Source organism: Podarcis vaucheri, assembly GCF_965113315.1.
Source record: "Podarcis vaucheri genome assembly, chromosome: 2".
Classification (NCBI taxonomy): Eukaryota; Metazoa; Chordata; class Lepidosauria; order Squamata; family Lacertidae; genus Podarcis; species Podarcis vaucheri.
In genome coordinates, this window is record NC_138760.1 from 51,692,429 (window position 1) to 51,711,452 (window position 19,024).

The window sequence follows — 19,024 nt, forward strand, 5'->3', positions numbered from 1 at the left end:
TTTCTTCATTTGTTTTATGCTTAATGTATCTGTATTGTTAGTTAGAATACAGAAATTTAAGAAGTCTTTTAACATGCTGGTTTCCACCCAGTAGTTTACAGCATAATTTAAAAGGTGTTTGTGGCCAATTCGCTGACTGTTAATTGTGTTCCAGGAAATGCTTTTATGTGCCAATTTGTATTGCAGTAGTGAGGCATGAGAACTACAGGCCCAAGTATTACCTCTGTTATCTGAACCTGCTTCCTGAAACATCAACAGGCACAGGGTATTTTTTTTAAGTACTTCTCATTGTGTTCTGCTCTGCTGCGCCAGTTCAAAATGGCTTTCTGTCTCACTCCACTGGTTTCATGGAGGTGGGGATTGATCTGTGAATCTCTTGCATGATATGTTTGAAATATTTATCTGAGGTTGAGCTGTCAGGAGGTGTCCAACTCACTCATTACTAGGCAGCAGAGGGAGGCAATGCTGTCAGAAAGTTATCATTTTCACAAGATATAGCTCTGTTTTGATTTTTATGGACAGCAGGTTCTACGCTTTGCTAGACTTTGCTCCGGAAGAGCTAGTTACAGGGGACTTAATTGAAATACTGAAAATGTTGATGCAGTGCAGTAGTGGATTACACAGTAATGTAAAGTACCTGATTTTCTTTAGAATTCGCTTTTTTCCACCCTCTGCTTTTCTGCCTATTTTTTCCCCTGTGTTTACCATCTCTGCTCCCTCTCCACCACTTCCTGTTTTTTGTTTTTCTTCAGTGGGCATATGTCAGTAGTTGCAATGTCCAGTTTAATAATGGTTTGTGCATTGCTTCAATCAGAGTACTCTGCTGATTTCCTTGGTACTAGAGGGAGGAAAAAAGAGAGAGAACAAGCTCTACAACAAGGTGCATTGAGGGAAATTGTTCTGGTAAGACCCTGTGCACCAGTAAACACCTTCCTTGCCTTCCTTACATCAATCATCAGGTTGGCTCTACCACTGATTACTTAGTAAAGAGTAAAGCATCAAACAAAGCAAGACAGGTCAATTTCCCAGTTGTGTCCATCCATTCCTTTCCCATGCCACCCCTGAAATAGAACATTGCAGTCCATTTAGTGAGCACCCTCTGTTTAGACCCACTCCTTTCATTAAATGTCGAAAGTGACCGGCATTTTTACATTATACAAACTAACTGAAATTGTATTTCTTAAATGTTTCTGGTGTTTCAAAATCATGTGATGCTGTTGTAGGAATTGGAATGTTATCTTTAGCTTAAATTACAATGTGCTGAGGCATGTCACAGTTTATCATAAGTCCTATTTTGGGGTCGTGCAAGCATTTTTTAAAACCCTCTATATCCACTGAATTTGTGGCACTTTTTCAGTTTTAGTAAAGGACTGCTGATTGCATGTTATGAGATGTCGTAAACCTGCAACAGCCTTATTTTAAAATAATTCCATTCAAATAATGACACATGGGATGAAAGCGTTACCGAGCAAGGTGATTTAGATACAGTTCTTTCTTTGCATATATTGTTTAGTCTAGTGTGCATGTAGAGTGAAAGTCTTGACACTTCCAGTATTTTGATTATTTTATCTTTGATTCTTTATGTCACTTGACAAAGTATGTTTACCCAAATGGGAAAGTTCCCAATTGTAAATTGCAAACGGTGAGGCAGTCACATCATTGGAGGCTGCAATCCTATACTGACTTAGCTGTGTGTAAGCCACATTAAAACCAACAGGGCTTAGTTCTGAGTAGACATGCATAGGGTTGCACTGTTACAAATATATCTTTCAATACCTCTGCTCTAAAATGATTAGGGGCAGAATCCATCTTAAAAGGGTGCAAACAAGAACCAAAAAGTAGAACATAAAACAGTACATGGGGGTAGCCAGGGGGTGGGGGTGGGGAGCTGCCTCCCCTAAATCAAATAAATAAATAAAAAGAACTAACTAACCAACTGCGTCACAGATAACCTGGTTCTGCCCCCCCCCAAAATAAATCATGATACAGTACAAATTTTCTGTAACTGAATAAGGTTGTGTACACATTAGCAGCTTAAAACACTGTGAGGTCATTCCCACCTCTAACGCTGCATTTTAAGTCATGTTTGCACACTTTTGTGCACAGCAGAGAGGCATCAGGGGTGTATTCACCTGATGTGCATTACCTGTTTGGTTTCCCCAGACTTGCAACACCCCTGAACTCCTATTCATGAAGCTGACATCTGCACATGTGCAGTGGCTGTCTCAAATTGACAAACCTTAGCTTAACTGCAAAGTGAGTGTGGATTGTGTTAGCAAGTTGAATGGAAGCCGTATCAAGCAGCAGTACTTCTCAAGAAACTACATGGTAGATATGGATTGTAGCTAACATCACATAGATGTCACTTCAAACACCAGCCACTAAAATATGAAACTCGCTACCATACATATTTAGAAGTGTCCATTAACTTGGATGGCTTTAAGGGGGATTTAGATAAATTAAGGAAGAAAAAGCTCTCAGTGGCTACCAGGCATGAGGGGTATGTACTGCCCCCAGTGTAAAAGGCAGGCAGTATGCTTCTGAATATCAGTTGCTGGGAATCATAATTGGAGAGAATATCATAGCTGCTCTGCTCAGGTCCTCCTTGTAGGCTTCCCAAGGCATCTGGCTGGCAATTGTGAGAACAAGAAGCTGGCTTAGATGGGCCTTTGGTCTAACTGACCAGGACTTTTCATATATTCTTTGAATGCTCTTAATAATGAGGAACACATTGGAAATACTAGGCTAGTGAAGGAATTAGATTTCAAGAACCTTTTGCATACAGTTCATTAGAATGATAGAGAAAATTGAAAACTTAGAAAAGGGGAAACTAGCCTTCTCTCTTTTGAAAGGTGAGTGATCCTTCCTGTAGTTTAGACATAAAATGAAACACTACTCCACCAATAGCTAACATGCATCTGAACCTCTAATGTGGCATCGGGGGGGGGGGGAGCGTATCACAGTGGCATGCTCTGACTCCAACCTTGAATATGCCAAGGCCAACATCTGCCACAATAATGTCATATACACACTTATTCCGCCCAAATATATGCCTTTAAACTGCTTGGCTTCTTATACTAGTGCTGGCAATTGGTCTCACCCCATCTATTAAGTAGCAGCTGTTGACAGTGCTGCTCCAAAGCTGAGATGGTTTTTTCTTTAAGAAGGAGAGAGAAGGAAAAGAAGAAACTTTTTCAAGAAAGAGAGCACATAGAGGCTTCCTTTGCCAACTCCTTCAGAGGGAAGCAGGCCAGCAGCCCTATTCACCTAACACCAGCACAAACCTGCCCTGGAAGAAAAAGTGGACTGAGGGTTGGAAAGGTTTTCAGAGGGTAGCATGACAGAGCTTCCCAGAATTGTCCAACTTTCCTCTTGCAAGGTGTTCTTATCATGACTGCAGGGAACTTTTTACTCTTGGAACAGCTGTAGCAGGGGATAGGATCATGCTTCAAGTGAAGGGTCCTGAAATCTAATCATTGTTGCGGTTAGAATGGGGATACAAACCAATGTTAATAGAGTGGATTATTCACAAAGAGGGAGTCTTAAGGATTGCCCTCGATTGCTCTTAAGGGGCATTTTCAAATGACATTGCTCTTTTTCTTTCTTTTGCTGAATTTTAACTTCTTCTATTTTAATTAGGCTTTCCTTAGCACTCAGTTCAGTAAGGAAGCTGTGGGTGCATATCTGCGTATTTAATTTGTTGAACTCGGCAGTTACTAACGTTGTTAGATTAAAGAGCCAAAATGTTATGTATTCAATTATCCTGTTAAGGTAATGTTATTTGGTGTTACCAAGAAAGATTACTTGTAGAACTGACACAATTTACTTACTGTTGCTTAATAGTGCAATCTCCTTGATGTCTTGGAGCAAGGTGCACTGTAAATCCTTTATTTTATTTTTTTTTCAAGGGCTGATCATTCAGTTAACTGTATAGAGCAGGGGAATGTGGTAGAATTAAGAGATCAAAAATACAGCTAGAGAAATTGTGTTGCACACTAGATATTGAAGAGAAGTTCACTCATGAAAGTTTATATTATAGTATCAAAAACGGACAATTTTGTGATGCACTGGGAAATTATGTGTGGCATGGAGAAGCTATTGTGTGGAAGCAGGTTCAGAACATTTATACATTTATATTCCCTGTTACTGTGTCATGAACCTCAGCAGAGTACATTGTGTTCCTTCCCAGACTGCTTGCCATCCAGGTACAGATCAGATCCAGACCTGCTTAGCTTTTGCAAGGTGGATGCATCATGTGCCCTCAGACCATGTGGTAATCATGTCTCTGTGGCAATCGCGCCTTGGATAATTGTGAAATTTGTTGGCCTTTTGAGGGAAGAGAACTGTGATATGTGTTTATCAATAAATCCATCAATTAAATTTCTGTCCCACTCTCCCTTGAAGGAGCCAAGGGCAGGAAACATGTGGAGATACCCCACTACTGCCACTACAATGTCAGGGGCCCCCATCCTGATGCCTCATGTGTTTTTAAATTCTTCTTGAATGTTAACAATAATTATGACAGACACACTTCACCAGGGAAAGAATTCCACAAACAAGGAACTGCCTCCGAGAACATCCTATCTCAGGTCAGTGCCAACTGGGCAGCACCCAGCAATGGCACCACCATTGGTCTAAGTCTTTAGTGTCACTTTCTAAAAACTAGCCATTGAAAAAATGCATTTCATGTGTGCCTCCCTACATGCAACAATGTGCATGGAAGATGAAATACACACCAAAAATATGTGGTTCAGCCATAGAAACTTAAGCATCTTAAGATTCTTGATACTAAATCCAATGTGGTCACTTTGTACTAGCAGAAGCACTTTTTCCCCCCAAGTAAAACACCTATTTTTGCTTTTAGTTTTTTGAAAATCTACCCTATCCAATGCAGAGTCCTCAAACTCCAAAAACCTTTGTCTGAGGTTTCGGTGTGTGGGGTGACTAGAACAATATAGAAAATAACATAGTGGGCTGCAGTTGGTAGGAAGGGGGATTTGGAAAAATGCATTATCTTGCTTTATGGAAGCAGAGACACTTCTGCTAGCACTGAGACATCACTGAATACAACTTTAATCTCCAGAAGCATGGTAGGGCAGCTGTATTTTGTACAAAGCATCTTGTTTTCCTGATTGACCCCAAACTGCCCCCCCATTTGATAATAGTTAGCACTAAAATGAATTCCTATTGAGTCACCCAGCTCAGATCCCACAAGGAGAAAATATAATCCTTTGACCACAGGAATCAATTACAGGAATTTTACTATCTCATTATTTTTCAAAAATAGATTTTTGCCAAACAATTTTCCCAATACCTTTAAAGTTTCTAATGCATTTAAATAAATTAAATAGGAGAATTAATCAAATAGTCAGGAATAATGAATAGCTTTAAAAGTTCTACTCAGTTGGAAATACTGAATTGCTTTGTATGAAATTTGGTATCAATAATAACCCAAATGCAGAAAACAAGTGAAAAGTGTTTTATAAGAGCCTATTAAGAAACATTGTGTGGGAAAATTCCACTAAGATAAAAGTAAATTTTGACACAGTGTGTCTGTAGGAAGTAATATTAACAATGGGCATATGCGAACATAGTTACAAATCAAAGAAACTGCCACTTTTTAGGCTATAGAAGGTAAAGCATTAAAGGGTTTTTTTTTTAAGAGTGCTTTGTCAGTAGTGATATATAAGCACCTCAAATAGGTTAGATTGTTCTGTGAGATTAGATGGAAATGAATTAAATCACAAAGGCTAACTATTTCTATGAAAAGAGCTATGTGTGTGAGTGTGCATGTGTGTGTGTCAAGGACAGCTCACAGATTTTTTAAAAGACTTCATTTTAGATAGATTTTTTATCTTGTGAAGTATGGGTTCTTCTAGGTATGTTGGTATGTTACTACTGCTGCTAAGAATATGTTTCATCATCCTTAATCACATGGAATGATGACCTATGCCATGGATGGCCCCTCCAAGTTATCAGGACATACAATAGATTTAAGATACCACTGCATATGAAGAAAATCTCTCCTAATCCTGAGAGGTGAGGGAGTAGAAGTAAAACACCAGAGAGAAGCAAAATGAGGTATTGATTGGGGGTGGGGGTGGGGTAGGGAGCCAATAAAAAGACCTATTAGCAGCAAAATTAAATGAGTATATTAGCCTATTGGGGATCATGTCATGACAAGGAAGTCTTAATAATTTCATAAGGAAATCCATCTCTGTGGCAAGCTGGTAAGGAAAGAACAAATACTGACCACTGGTTAGTATATTACAGAGCAAAAGCAAAGACCCCTCTAGTGCTAGGATTATACTATTGTAATAGTATTTATCTTTCTGCTTTGTAGAATTGTGTTGGGAAGCATCAGAGAACAAGATTATTTTTATGATAGATATCTATCATCGTACTTGTGTATTAAACTTCTTTTTAAACCATTCAAAGATTAAACTTGAATGATGTACTCGTAAGAAGGATTTTTATTTTAAAAGGCTGTTGGTGAAATTTAATATTTATCCCTATGCCCCCCCAAAAAAACATTTCAAAGAACATTGTGACTTTAAAATATCATTTCCATCATGCCTTCTCTTGTGTGTTTTTATATTTAAAGAAAACAAGGTACTTTTACAGTTTGTGATTTACAGTTAAAATACATTTCAGTTCAATTGTTTCCGTATTATTTATAGCAATTACAGCTACATAGGTTCTACTGAAAGGTCAGGAAAGACCCCATAGATTATTTGAGCTGAAACATTTTAAATATATCGGAAAGCAGGAAAGTAAGGTACATCAAAAGATGTTAGCAAGAGCTGGTTATATTTAAAAACTACTCTAGTCCAGTAGATTCTAGGCAGAGCCAGCTCCAGGTTTAAGAGTATTCTTGGAAGAGCAGTTGCAACACTGTGATGAGCACTGGCTTGAAGCTGTCATCTGAATTTCCCACAATGCCCACAATACAGCATCACTCTGGAGTATTGTGGGAAATGTAAATGGAAGACAGCCTCCAGACTCAGCAACCAAGTTCAGGAGGACCCTCCCTGAGCAGATGTCAGTTCAGTTGTGGGCCTTGCCACAATGCTAGGGCCCTGCCAGCTGCCCAAGGATGCCACAGGCTGGCAGCAAACCTGATTTTACATGAAAGGCATTCCTCAAGGTTAGGCATAAGAAACATTCATGTGGACAAAGATTTGATAACAAGGAGTCAGTGGGACTCGGTGCTGGGTGATCTTATGCATATTGTTGGAGAAATTCCATTTTGCTCCCAAGAAATTGTTGATAGGATTTAATACCCACTTACCTAGAAACTAATTAACGCCAACTTTACTCAATGGTTTGTTTGTTTGTTTGCCATTCACTCACCAAAATGGTTTCTAAACAGTTTTGAGTAGACATGTGTAGGATTGGACTGAGAGCTATGCTTTCAGTGGAATATAAGGGTTAATATCTCTGAATGGGGTCCAAGATTCTTTTTAAAAAAAAAAGCTTTACAAGTTTTATTTTATGTTATCTGAAGCAGAAAATCAACACTCAATAAGTGTGAACTTCTTGAATTACTTTTATATTGCCCACAAGACCTTGAAAAATACAATTATGGCTGTACTTCTCTACACAGTTACCTGTGACTAAGTCTCACTTAACTCCATGGAATTTCTGAGTGTGTGTGTGTGTGTGTGTGTGTGTGTGTGTGAATGATTGTGCTGCAAGCAAAGGAAGTTTAAAAAACACATCCAATCCTGTCAAACTATCAAAGCAGGAATACTGAGGAGTATATATTTAATTATTTTTGTACAATAAAGACAATTGAAATTTGTCATCTTCTGCTTGTATCTAACAATATTTGTGGAGTTGATACTTGCTTAAAAATGCACCTGCTCTTGCAGTTCCTCTGGCCATGGAAAAGGAGAGGAAAGGAATTTGTGTACCAAAGCATGGAGTGGAGAAAGGGACATTTCAGAGATCCAGGGTGACCAGCCCAGGATGCAACCCCATTATTAAGAAGCTGGAGGGGAACTGGGACTAAACTGTAAATTCCATTTCATTTCATTTATTAGCCTTATTAGTCGATTGTCACTTGAAGGTCTCCAAGCGACTAACAGAAAGAAAATAAAGATATACAATACATATTAACATAGTGGAGGAAAGTGAGAGGAATCATATAATACATTAATATTTCATATAACAACATCCATTAAAAACATATTCAAATAATAAACAAAGCAATGCTCAGCCCCACTAGTTAACAAATAAAGAAAAATAAGCAAAACCTCAACCTCCCCCTAGTCCATTATGCTTGAGGATATTTACAGCAGCTTATTCTCTTGTATATATGCATCTATTGTCGGGTAGCCATGTGTCCTCTATTTATAGTCCTGTATTTTGAAAAGCTGTCAGAAAACAGTCTGTTTGAAGAGCTGTCTGGTTTCAAGATAAGAAACCCTAAAAAGGGAGTTCAGGGGCCTTGAAGTTGCAGCCGCCAGGACAGCATCTGGATAGCAGGCAGAGGAGACACACGGGTCACCTGCTCAAAGGCTTCCCCACTAGTGTGACATGTACTGTTTTTCAATTTAAGGTATAGCAATCATTTCAAATTTGAATATATGCATATTGCCATATGCGTAACTTTATGCAAAGCAATGTTCTCTTTGGGCCTCTGTTTTAGCAATGTGTTAAGTGGCCATCCTGAACTATTGTCAAGATCTTGTGAGATCTACTGGAGCCAGTCAGAACCAGTGCTGGAGAGAACAAACAACATTCTGAACAGCATGTTGCTGGCCAAAGCCTGTTTCTAGAACAGAGAGTGTGTGCTCATGCTGTTAAACTACGCCTTGTAGAGAGAGGGAGGAGGTATGCTTCCCTATGTGATGGCATGCTCTTTCAAGATCTATCATTCTTTCTCAGCCGTACATGGAAATGCCAGAGATGAATGAGGGACCTTTTTCATGCAAGGCACGAGCTCGCTCTGCCACTGACCCACAACCCTTCCCTGAGAAGTACTCTTCTGTGATCCACATTTGTATGCTTGTGTTTCAAAATTTCAGTAATACACAACTGTAATCGGCATAAAAAATACAATTTGTTACATTTCATAGCTGAATGGGCATTTGAACCTGTTTATCTGACATCTAAGTCCGAGTCACTAGTGACCTATGGCTCACAGCTTCTTGTATAAGCAGGTTCTCCTTTACATATCTGATCTTCTGGCCTCCAGTCAGAGTAAAATAATTTTTTAAAAGTTTAGTATGATTCCGTGATTTGCATTATTCTCCTTTGGTTTGCTTTATTAAATGTTGCAACGGGTCATAGCAAATATAAATACGATCTTCTGTAGCTCATCACACATGGATCTTGAATTAACATCCCTTAACATTAGCAGAATCCACATTGTAGCTTCCAGCCATTAGCATTATAAAATAAACTTAAAATATATACCAGACTTATATATATTTCTCCCAAGGAGTCTCCCTGGTTTCCTGATATTAAGAGTCTTTAATTATTGAGCATTTGGTGTTGCATGTTGTTTACATCACAGGGAATGTTTTTGTTCTTCTAATAAGAGACTTCACATCATGTGGTGGGAGAGAAAAAGACTGTGTGCACATACACAAATCAGATGCAAATGCGGAGTACAAAGTAAACTAGCTTCATATCATTGCTCATAGTACACATTTTGTCAGTTTCTGTAGAATGCTGGTAGATAATTGGCCTGAGATGTAAAGGCTCATTCCACTGTTCAAGGAACAAAGAGAGACAGCTTTAGCCCACGAGGCCATATTTTGTGAAACGTACTCGTCCTTTCTCTTAATGAGCTGAAACACACTGCTATTCTCTCCGCTGTAAAAAATCAGTTGCCCTTTATTCTTCATGAGCTCTATGAGATATTCAGACTGATACCGTTTATTCTAGTCTTTATCATCTTATGGTAAAGTGGTCTTTCATACTATGAAGATAATATGTGCTGTCATCCTAACCAAATGGAAATAATGATAGTGCTCCAGGAAAATCTCTTGAGCCTAAACCAAAAAAAAAGGATACATCCGTGCAAAACTTTGCTCTGGCTTTAGTAAGATTTTGAAGCATCTTGTAAGAATGAGGACTCTTGCAACATGGTCCAACTTTCAGTATCACAGTCAAAGAGGGTGTAGAAGCAGATCACTGTTACTCATCTACAGGTGTTTTAAAAATAAGCAAAACTGAATCATATAGCCCGCCACAAAGGAGTTCCATGTAAACAACAGTATAGGAAAGCTCTTGATAACAAAGTTTTATATTATGCTATTTTTGTATGGCACAACAGCAGTCTCGGAGGAGACAGTGTAACAGATATGATAGTATCCTGAGATTTACGCAGAGCACTCTCATTGCACGCTCTCTCTCTCTCTCTCGCTCTCTCTCCCTTCTCCTTCCTGTATAATAATAATAATAATAATAATAATAATAATAATAATAATAATTTATTATTTATACCCCGCCCATCTGGCTGGGCCTCCCCAGCCACTCTGGGCGGCTTCCATAAAAACCAAAAATACAATAAAATATCACACGTTAAAAACTTCCCTGAACATGATAAATACTCAAAGAAAGCCAGAAAGGCAAGGACCATGCATCTCTGAGTCATTAGGTGCATATTTGAGTCATTTTCCATCACAAGAAACTATATAATGTATAAAGTTTTGTGTTCTGTTTGTTGCGGCCTGTCCTGGGATATTATAAAGGCACTTTCCTCAAATGGAAAGTGGATGGGGAAGTGGCTAGTTAAATGCTTTTCTTCCTAATTCTGAATAAAAATGATGGGGCATGAGTGGCATTGTCTTAAATCAAAGATGGGAAACCTGTGTGGACAAACAGTTCTTGCTGGCATACAGCTCCCATCATCCCAGCCAGTGGGTGGGTGATGGAACCTGTAGCTCAACAACACCAAGAGTGCCATAGACCCCCTACCCCTGTTCTACGTATTAATAGCAAACTCATTTTCCAAGTGGGGGTAATTTTATAGCTAGATATGCAGAAGTGGGAGATATCAGCAGACCCAAGAGAACCTGACAGTTTGCAGGCGTACTGAGGAGAGAGATAAGGGGTAGAGTGGAGAGAGTCTGACTGGAGCCAAAACCCAGCAGAGAGAAGGTGCTTCATGTAGCCATTGTACACACTGTTAGTTTTGTGTGTCTCTGTGTGCTTTTTTTTTTGATAGACTTTCTAAGGAATGTGAGAAGCTCACAGGCTTACAGGGCAAGTTGTTTCATATAGCGAGTTTCATAGCGGAGTAGGGATTTAAACTCTGGTCTCCCAGGTCTTAGTCCAACACACTGGCTCTATGCCCAACCAGTGCCCCAACAAGGAAACGTGGGACAGTATTCATTGTGATGGCAGCATGTAAGGTAACATGACTGTCTCTAATAAAGAACAGTAAAGTGAACAATCCTGTGGTTGTGCCAATTTGTGTGCAGGAAGAAAAGGACTAAGGGTATGGGCACGCTGTCCTTCTGATGTACCCCTGCTCACAAAACCCCAGCACCAAATTGACTTCATCTTATTCTAGAGGGTTGGGGAATTCTCTCAAACAGATTTTATGACATGCAGGGGGATGCAGTGGGAGGCCAAGGAAGTTGTCCCATTATGAGAGACTGGATTTTGCCCAGAAATTGGAGCAGGGGGAGAATGGAATGAATTTTATCATAGGGAAGGGCATAGTTATCTGGCTAGAACTCTGTATAGGAGCACTCAACTTATCTTTTGTGGCTCTCACTTATTTCACACTCTAGATAGTGGAATGAAGCAGGAAGGTAAACCATGGATAACTTTAGTGCAGTTAAATCTTCATGTACTTGACCTCTGACAATACCATGCTGACTTCCTTAAAACTTCCCTTATCTCATTTTTCTCTGGTTTTGTTTTGTTCCTGATCTTTCAGGATGTCTCAAGCACTTTTCATTGTACAACAGCCTTGGTGTTTTGTTTTGTTTTTTGTTTTTTATCTTTTAGGAACTCTCACACATCTATTGTTTATATTGAGTCTTTGATATTCTAAGTTGAAAAACTAGCAGGTGACAAAAAAGCCTTTGCATTTTTAGGAAAACATTGACAACCTGCCAGAATAAAGGAACATAAACATTGTAAACTGCTGGTCTTCTCATCCATATCATTTTTACTATAAATTCCCTGGAATGCATGGCAAAAGACCCCCTCTCCTTTCAGCAATGCCTCCAGGAAAGGTAACAACAACAACAACAACAACAACAACAACAACAATTTATTTATACCCCGCCCATGTGGCTGGTTTTCCCTAGCCACTCTGGACGGCTTCCAACAAATATTAAAACACAATGGTCTGTTAAACATTAAAAGCTTCCCTAAACAGGGCTGCCTTCAGATGTGTTCTAAAAGTCTGGTAGTTGTTGTTCTCTTTGACATCTGGTAGGAGGGCATTCCACAGGGCGGGTGCCACTACCGAGAAGGCCCTCTGCCTGGTTCCCTGTAGCTTTGCTTCTCACAGTGAGGGAACCGCCAAAAGGCCCTCGGCGCTGGATCTCAGCATCTGGGCAGAACGATGGGGGTGGAGACGCTCCTTCAGGTATACTGGGCCAAGGCTGTTTAGGGCTTTAAAGGTCAACACCAACGCTTTGAATTGTGCTTGGAAACATACTGCGAGCCAATGTAGGTCTTTCAAGACCGGTGTTATGTGGTCTCAGCGGCCACCCCCATTCACCAGTCTAGCTTCCATTGTAGTTGTACAATCTACAACTGTACAATGAAACACACATACAGTTCTTGATTATCTATTTTTCTGCCCCTTTGCACTCTTTAGTAATGAGGAAATGTGAGGACAGGAGAACTACTTTGGTTTCACATATATTTTAGCTTGATTGCCATTTTATTAATTTTCAGTAATTTGCTCTTGTGTAGCAAATATCAGCACATGCAACCAAATATTCACCACAAAGTACCACAAAGTACTGTGAAAGGTAACCTACCTCATAGGGTTGTTGTGAAAATAAAATGGGGAAGAAGAAAAGCATGAATGCCACCTTGAGCTCCTTCGAGTTTAGGTGGAATATTGGTTGGTTGGTTGGTTGGTCGGTTGGTTAGTTAGTTAGTCAGTCAGTCAGTCAGTCAGTTAAAACAATTCCTGCTACTTCCTAGAGGAGGAAGAGACATGTGGTGGTGGTGGTGGTAAGTGACTCCCTGATGAGGGAGAAAGAGGCAGCATTGTGTGGAGGTAACAGGATGTCCCAGGAGGTGTGCTGTCTTCCAGGTGCAAAGATTCCTTCCTTCTGATTCATGCAGGTAGAAATGATAAAGCCAGACACAGACTTCAACATATAGCAAAGAACTATGAGGCTCTGGGCAGGAAGCTGAAGGGCTTTGGGGTGCAGGTGGTTTTTTAAATCACTCCTTCCTGTTGAAGACTGTGGCCCAGAAAGAACAAGGACAATACTGGAGCAAATTCCTCTATGACCTTTTTAATGCATTTTAATGCATCAGAGTTTGGTGAATATTCTTTAAATGAAATTTCTGATCATAAGGTGGCATCTGATTGACTTCTGTGAGAACATAATGCTGGACTAGATGAGCCACTGGTCTGATTAGGTTATTTATGTCCCATTGCAGTTCTGAAATGTACCAGATGTCATGGGTTAACCTTAGCTCAAAAAAGCAACTCCTTTCAAATCACCTGTAATTAATGGCTATCTCATTTTCTCATTCATGTTAGCTACCATCCATATTGACTCCAAGTTTGTATCTTTCTGCATCCAAATCTCAGTGCCATCCAAAACAGCAACACTGGATTCACCATCATATCACACTATATTTTTTGCGAATGATCAGTAAGAAACTGGCTGTAAGAAACATGGGCTTAGTTTCATAGAATTCCTAATTTTGCGCAGTAGCTGTAATACTTCAGTGCTGCTGATGGAGGTTCACTTTACTGATTGTCCTTCCCATCCCAGCAAGCTTTTCCATATAGATAACTCGCATGTCTGAAAGATGATCTGGCATGCTACTTTTCTACATGGGTAGCATTTTGTGTGCATTAGGAAGAGCGTTCTGTCATCTGTGCCCACACCTGGCATCTGAAGTGACACAGCCAAAACACCACTTTACCAACTCAGTGATACTTTGTCTCTAGCCATCCTCTAGCATTCATGGATGAAAATCAATAGAGTGACCCATTAACAGTAATTTCTGTCCATTTAGATCCATTGTGCTCAGGACTCCCTTGTTCGAGTCATTACACTTCCACCAGAACCAATGCTTTTCATCATTGCTTCATTAGTTCAGCATGCAAAATAGTTTTGTTCCATAGTCCCAAGAGCTGGGTAGATTTATTAACCAACTAAGTTTCTGTTATTGGGCTGTTTTTCAGTGTGAGCAGCAGAATGAACTGCAAAACATAGAGTGGAAAACTCAAAAGATGATTCCAGCTCTAAAGATGAGAAAACTGCTATAGTTTGTCAGAAACGATTTGTGCAATATAAGCGTAAGACATGTATGAGAATTTAGAAAAAACATACTACATTAATGTTTGTATACATTTATTGCTCTCCTCCTTTTTGATATGAAAAGTTGGTATCCAGTTCTACTGCAAATATATATATATAATAACCCAAAAAAGTATCATAAATAGCAGTAACTATGACAATAGCTTATGTTTTCCACCACTTATTGTGAAAGAAATTGGCTTGGATTTGGAGATGTCTTGCATGAGAAGAAAACCAGTTGCCCTCTGACAATGCAGCCTTGCCAAGTTCTTGCAGGGAGACCAGCAGTAGGCGTATCCAAGCCAATTACAGTCAGAGCCACCCACTGACTGATGGTAAGATGGCAGACAAGTAAGGGCTGGCAATTGTCTGAGATTGGTGCGGCAACCATCCATTTGCCCTCTAATGGATCAGCCTTTACTTAATTTCCCAATCCTTCTGCAACCTCCATGCCTCGTTGTGCAGAGAGCTTTTAATTTTTCTCTGTTGGTAGTTTTTTTGGTTATTGTTACTGATTGATCTTGATTGTTATGTACTGCCCTGGGAATATTTCAGCCCGTAAGCCTCCCCGTAAGGGGAGGAGCCAGGAAAGCTCCATTGTGCAAAGTTCCAGTCTTGTCAGGATCCAGCCCGTCTTACACAGAATTTATTTGTAACTGTATTATAGAGTCCTCTCTCTTTTTGAACTAAAAGAAGGGGTGAGCATTCATTTTATGGAAAATGGGGGGTTAAATAAATATGTTATAGAGTCCATGCACTAAAACAAATGAGTTCTGGGTGGTCATGCATACCTTTTCTCTATTTTTGTTAGTAGCAGCCAGGCTACTTTAGGATTACAAGGAGGACGGGAGTGGAGAGAGTATTTTTAGTTCAGTCTCTTTTTAGTTGAAGTCCTGGATACCAATTGCTGTTCACCCAAAGAAAAAGGCCCAGAGGGATTCTGAAGGCTCTGGGGACCAATGAATAAAACCAGCAATGCTATTGAGCCTTAGGAAAAATAAGCTCCAGAGGGAATGTCTAACCAAGCTAGTTAGAAAAGTTTACTAAAGCTACAATCCTAACCCCACATACCTGGGAGTAAACCCAGTTGAGTTCAAGTGGACTTACTCAATTTCTGAGAAGACATGGTTAGGATTGTCCTGTAAGTCACAGCCCTACCCTAGGTTTTCCCAGCCACTTTAGCCTTTGATAATATTTTTGAGGCAAAAGAATATTCCAGATGTTGCCACTCCTTTAATCCCTAGCCAGTAGCCATGCTTCTTAAGACTATTGGGAGTTGTAGTTCACAATATCTGGAGGGTCAAAGGTTCCCAACATCTGCTTTGAGACATCTAGGAAGAGGTCTTTTTTTAAAAAAAATTATCCCACAGTGCTCAGATGCACACATTTGTTCAAGAATGAACAAAACCTAGCCTTTGGCCTCTAGAAAATATGAATCCAGAGAATCTATGAGAAATATAAATATTAAAGATGAAAATTGTGTTGAATAGTAAATTGATTATAATGGGAACATTGCTTCTTTTGTAAAAACATACAGTTTTGAGTGCCAAATTTATTTTCAAGCTGCATAACAGACAAAAGCCTACTAGAACAGAAGGCAATTGTAAAGAAATTGTTCTTATGATTAGTATGAGCCTAACAGAACTCCTGCTACGAAGTGGTGCTATGTGTAAGAAAAGGAGGAAAAGTCTGTTCATGATATTGAGCAGAAATGAATCAGCACTTTTACCTGCAGGTTCGACACATTTAAAACACATTTTACTGGCTAATTAATTATACATTACTAAGCTATAACAATGACATCATATTCCTATTCATAGCAAGAAAAACCCTTTAGAACTCAATACCTGGATGAATTTCATTTTGCCACATTGTTTCTGTCATAAAGTTTTAGAACTGCAGTTTAAAATAAAAGATGAGTTAATAGGATAGAAGGAAGGGATTGTTCCTTTTTCCTAGCTGTATGTCAGATGTGTCTGAAATCTGCATACCTCAGATTTACCTCTGGTGCAGTGAAGGGTGGTGCAGATTACAAAACCTGGCTTCCTTCTGCGTCTCCCTAGAGCTGCCCTTATACTTCTTTTAGAATAATCTGTTGAGGTAAGGTCAGTGAGAAAAGGTTGACAGAGTGTAGTGTGACTAAATGTATACCTTCAAAGCTGCATTGTGTGAGCAAAGGAAACAAAATCACTTCTGCTTGGACAAAACAGCCCAGTTGAAATCACCCATTTTCTCTGGGTGCTTCCGGGTGACATGTTGTCCCACACTTTCCAGCACATTTCCCCATCACTTTCCTTATCGCAAGAAGTCTGATCTTTGGGGAAAGCAGGTTTGTTGTGCACATGTTATCCACAGTGTACATCCATTCTGCACCCAGTGCTTTTTATATAAAAATGAGGTCCCAGTACTCATAGCTTGATAAAATGTAAAATGCCTGTGTGTCCCCCTTCCTACACCCCTCCCCATTTTTCAGTTGAGTTTGTGATGAACTTTTAATTTAAAAGGGGGGGTGATCTAAAATAGTTGTTTGGCAAGATAATAATTTCATTGGTGTAGAAAATAAAAAGTTGCCTAGAGAAGAAAGGCAGAAAAACCTTATAGTTATAATACCATAATCCTACTACTTATATCCCCACTAACCCAGTAGAGCTGTAACAGGCAGGAAACATTTATTTATTGTTTTTTAAAAACACACCTTTGATCCCTTCCTGAAACAGATCCCATTGATCCATTGGTAAAGTTCCAAATCCCCACCACCCATACCTTTGTTGTGCCTGAATACTCACCCTTCTCCTCTCCATTGTTTGCAAAATTGTTTTTTGCAATAACAAATTCCTATTAAATCCTTTTTGAGTGGTATGCCTAACTTTCTCTGGAGTACGCCCTGACATCAGGCACTAGCTAGCCATTTATTTTTAACTCCCTCAAGATGAGGGCATTAACTTCTAAAAATGGACTATGGGAGCAAGTATTTTCTCTTCCAGCTTCAACTTTTTAAAATATTAATGTTCGAATAACTACATACCAGTTTGTTGAGAAATCCAAACTGCTTAGTAATTAATCCTTGCTACTGTGCCACCCACTTTCGGTGCTATATAAACTCTGTTTAAATATAGAATGGGTGGCTACATAAGTTAAACAGCAACAGAAAACCAATAATGAAGCCAAATTGAATAACAATACAGCAGCACTCCTAAGCAGCACTCCTAAGCAGCTGAAAACTATCATATGTCAGGAGTGCTCTGATGGTGTTTCCTGCTTGGCAGGGGGTTGGACTCGATGGCCCTTGTGGTCTCTTCCAACTCTATGATTCTATGATTCTATGAAATGACCATGTAGCAAACAGAAACTGAGGTGCCTCCACCCAAAAAAGCTTGGCTGTCAAGGAGCTTCTGCTGCCCCCTCCACCCATAGCCTTGCAAAGCTGGGATCTGGGGAGGGTAGTGGCGCCTGCCCACCCACGCCATGGGGAGCCCGGGGAGCCAACGTGGATGGCAGAGAACTGGACTTTCTGACAGGCAGAGAAGAGACAGATACAGTGGCAGGAGAGAGAGAATTCCTAAGGGAGGGGGGGATAAGCAGTTAGCCACAGGAATTCAACCTTTGTACACAGAGAGAAAGATACAGAGAGCAGGAATTCAGTTGCAAAGCTCAGATAATGACACACACAGAAATAGGGGGGGGTGCAAACCGCCCCTCGCCCCCCGATCTTGTAGACTCACGAGATTAGCTGAGAAGCGTGAAACGGACAGGAAGAGAAGGTGAAGTTTTTCCTGTTGGGGGGAAAGGGGCGGAGCTCAGTTCCGGCAACTGGGTCATTGGAGGAGGACTGAAATTAGCGGAGCTCCAACCGGGACTTTTTGTTGAACCAATAAATCTTAGATAACTAACTGCCGGGGTCATCTCGTGGGGGGGGGGGAGACCCAAGCTTTACAGTGGACTTGGCAAGCGCAAAGCAGCCACCCACCTCCCACTGGCACCCCCAGTGCAGCCCTGCCTGGTGCTCCTCTCTGCGCCACACTGGGGGTGCTTGTGGGGGGGGGCACCTATTGCAAACTCCCTGCACCTGGGGCCATGGCACCCCTGGCACCCCCACGCTATGCCTCTGCCTGTACATCATATAAGAGCATTCCACCGGGGAAAAAACACTGTCTGTATTCAAGTTGTTCTTTCTTGGGAAAAACTCCATTTTGATGCATTTTCCCCCAAACCAGATTCAAATTGAGAAAAAGAATGACAACTGCATTTAAGAGAGAATGGAGATGGGGTGACTGATAAGCAAAGCTTTACAATAGTCAACAAAATGAAATTGAATTAGAATAGCCAGCTCATAGGCTTCCAAATAGCATCATTGTGGGAATAGAATTGTGGACTCAATAGGTCTTTGGCCTGGTCCAGTGTAGGACCCTTCTTATAATAGTCTAAATATGGTTTTTAGTTTAAAAATGACAAGCCATAGAAAGATTATAGTATGTTTAGTAGAACATATTGGATAGAAGTTCATGTAAAAGAAATATGAGTATAGTCCAAGAGGAAAATGATGCAATAATTTC

The 19,024-nt window shown here is 40.1% G+C and overlaps 1 long non-coding RNA gene across 1 annotated transcript; it reads right to left on the minus strand.

Moving 5' to 3' along the window:
• Nucleotides 1-12,998: 12,998 nt before the first annotated feature.
• Nucleotides 12,999-17,333, minus strand: LOC309526301. The gene is made up of 3 exons (XR_014216715.1): nucleotides 17,258-17,333; nucleotides 16,474-16,563; nucleotides 12,999-13,127 (listed from the first exon to the last, which is right to left on the minus strand). It is a non-coding gene; the product is annotated as an uncharacterized lncRNA (long non-coding RNA).
• Between the last annotated feature and the right edge of the window lie 1,691 nt (nucleotides 17,334-19,024).